We start from the raw sequence: 3,715 nt of genomic DNA on the forward strand, positions 1-3,715 counted from the left end.
CATTCACCTGTCACCTGAGGAGGAGGAGTCTGAAAACAGACAAACAACATTTAAAGCTGCAGCAGAGGTCTGTAACATGAAGGTCTCTGAATGAACTCAGGGTTTCAGGTTGACAAATTCAATCCAATCAGGTTTAATTGTATCATGATGCAGCTCATCAACTTTCTCTCGCTGTGTCTCGTTTGGAAGGATGTGTCCTCCGGAGGTCGCGTTTATCGGCCGCATACGTCATCAAGACGGTCTCGTTTCAGAAAAGCGACTCTTCAAATGCGATTTTTATTTTTATTGAACACGAACAAAATGTACATCTATAATGGCATTATATTCATAAATGAAAATACAACAAATAACATGGCACACAGATAATATAAATAAATAATAAAAAATAAAATAAACTAGAGAGGGGTCTCTTCATTCATCTTCCAATAAACTAAAGTCTTTTATCTTCTTAAAGAGTTTGCAGGCTTGTTCAGTCTTCATACATTTCAGTGATGGAAAATATTTACAAAGTAAATCACTTTTAAATACAAAGAAATAAAGTTTTGTCTTTACACATTTTGTGTCTCCCCAATAACTTTAGATAAATCAAGTCTCAAGTGATTGTTATATATATGGGTTAACAGTTTATACTCATTATTTAACAAAGTAACAGGTCGTAAATTGTCCAACAGTCTAGGGTCCTTCCCCGGTTTGGGAATAAGTGTGATTAATCTTGTCTCATTGAGGTAGAACCGAATTATTAGATATTTCCTGAAAAGTTGCAAATAGAAATTCCCTCAATAAACCCCAAAAATGACGATATAAATGTGACGTAAATCCATCTGGACCAGGTGATTTATCTGATGACAAACACGTGACAGAATCAAGATCTTCAATTGTTAACTCTGCATCACATGTCATTTTAAATTGTTCATCTATTTGAGGGACAAATTCACCAATTTCTTCAAAAAGGGAATTCGGATGTAAAATGAATGAAGAGGACGAGTACAGGTTCTGATAAAAGATGGCGATTTCTTTTGCTATTAATTTAGCATCAGAACATTCGACACCATTAATGATTCAAGTTTTAATTGTGTTTTTTACTGACGCTTTTTCTCTAACCTACAAAAATAAGCAGATTTTCCCCTTTTCCATCATTTATCTCTTGATCTAATGTTTGCCCCTCTGACTTTTCTCATATAAATTATGACTGTGATTACAGAGATAACAATCGTGATGTGTCATTCTCTGTCAAACTTCATTTGAACATTCATTTATTTCTTTAATGAGAGATCTCTTCTAAAAGATAACATATATTTAGTTGTTTACTGTAAGAAATAGATAGTTGACGAAGTTTGTATTTAAAGAATTCCCATTTACCCTCCCAGGAACCCAAACTATTATCTCTAATAATATCTGAAACAGTTTCTTCCACCGCTTCTTTTTCCAGAAGACCAGAGTTAAACTTCTAATATCCTTTATTACAGAAAGGTTTATCTTTTTAATTGATCATCAATTCAATTGATCAATGGTCTGTAAGGGGAGCTGCAGATATGCAAGGTGGACTCATAAAGCTCAAATCGATGAGAAATGAACCAAAAATCAATTCGGGACTTGCTAGAAGCATCAGAATTAAACCCAGAAAATAGTTTTGAATACGGGTTTGATTCACACCAAGATCTATTAAACCTTGTGAGAGGTGAGGAATCATCTATAGTTTTGTTACGGGACGTATAAAGATTGGATCAAGTGCAAAGTGCGAATAGAAGAATTTAATATAACATAAATCTTTCAAATAACCATAAACAAAACATAAATAATAAATACATACATTGTTATTTACAATGAAGTGCCGTGTGAAAGGAGCAATGGCTTTTATCTCAAGATAATAAATAAATAAATTGTGATCATGAACTAATAACATTTGAATTATGTTAAGATCGCGACTAACAGGTCAGATAAAATGTTGTCCATGGTCAGTTAAGACTGAACGTGTTCGTGTACGTTTAAAAAGCGACACAGCGCAACAAATACAACAGAACACGTGTCTCGTGGGACGTTTTAAAAAGTTTAAAATCTTTTCGCGTGACACGGTGTCATGGTAACACGGCCATAGAGCTTCCGTAGAGGAAGACGCTCATTATCTGATGATTCGAATATGGATCTAAACATCATAGTAACTTGATCCAGAAATGTTTAAACAAAACTATTACAAATAACTTTCTTTAAATACAAACACAACATTGCAGATCTTTGAAACCTTTGGCAAGAATTCTGCCCATGGTCTTCCACTCTTCTTCTTGCCACTTTGGTGACAGCAAAGGATCCCTCATATCTTCCCCCTCAGCAGCAATATCAAAAACTGTTGTCCAGAAGGCAGAGTAGGCATCTCTGGATACACATTGGGCATCAGCCCCCATCTCATCAATGAAAGTGAAAGTCAGGGGACAGGTGATGATAATGTTTTCATCTATAAAGTGTGCGATCATTTCCTCCAAAATATTTACTCAATGTAATTTCAGTGTTAACACATATATTTAAAAACAATCGACTAAAAGAGGGTCTCTCTCAAATAATAAGTGACACTCAATCAGGATTTATGAGAGTAGATCAATACACAATAATATCCGCTTTATAATGAGCATATAAATGATGACGGCATTATTCTCTTTTTAGATTTTTATAAGGCCTTTGATACGGTCGAACACTCTTTTATTTTCAAGGCTTTGGGGAGAAATTTAGGAACATTATAAAATGTTTTTATAATGACACTAACAGCTCAATATCTCTCTCAGGTGGCACTACTCCTCGCTTCACTATCAACAGAGGCATAAAACAAGGCTGCCCCATTTCCCCCTCACTCTTCATAATCACAGCTGAAATTCTGTCAATCCTCATTATATTGAATGCTTAATGTGTCTTTGATAGCCAAATATTTATAAGTCAGCTGGCTGAGGACACAACCTTGTTTCTAAAATATGTTGAGCAGGTCCCAAAGGCCATTGCAATTATTGCCTCATTCTCAAAAGCGTCTGGTTTACAATTGAACTTGAAAAAGTGTGAGTTATTAACTATACATGACTGCCATCTTGAGGCTGCATATGGCATCCCTATTAAAACTACTGTCAAATACTTGTGTACATATAACAAAAGATACTACATTAAGTGAAACCTTAAATATATGGAACACATTTTTTTTTAAAATACCTTTAAATGAGGCACTATAGAACAGCACAATCTGACGGGTTGGGGTTAAAGTTGAATTCAATATGGGTTTTTTATTATGAGTTGTACTTGAGTTAATCTCATGAAGACATGTCCATTTATTATCAAACAGTTCAACAAGCTGTTTAACCCATTCATGAACTGAAACCAGAAGAAAGTTGCTGACAAAAGCACTTTAAAAACCATTACAGAAAAAGATCAATACCACAATACCATGACATAAAATGATATCCATCCACACCAGACATTACTTATCTTAGAGTACACATGTATGAATACAAGTCCTGTATAATATCACATAAATCTGCTCTCATTATTGGGATTTCAAGCTCTGCAGTCTTTGTTTTTGGAGAAGTTGAAGCTGGAGAAGGAAGGAGCCTCTGTGGCATCAGTGTTGTTTTAGTTGTTGCTTGGCAACAGATACATTGATCAGTTGTGCATCTTAATCTGCTCTCTTAAGAAAAATGATTCTAAATAACACTGTGATAGAGATCTTAGAACGTAACAATCG

Source organism: Xyrauchen texanus, chromosome 12 (genome assembly GCF_025860055.1).
Source record: "Xyrauchen texanus isolate HMW12.3.18 chromosome 12, RBS_HiC_50CHRs, whole genome shotgun sequence".
NCBI classification, from domain to species: domain Eukaryota; kingdom Metazoa; phylum Chordata; class Actinopteri; order Cypriniformes; family Catostomidae; genus Xyrauchen; species Xyrauchen texanus.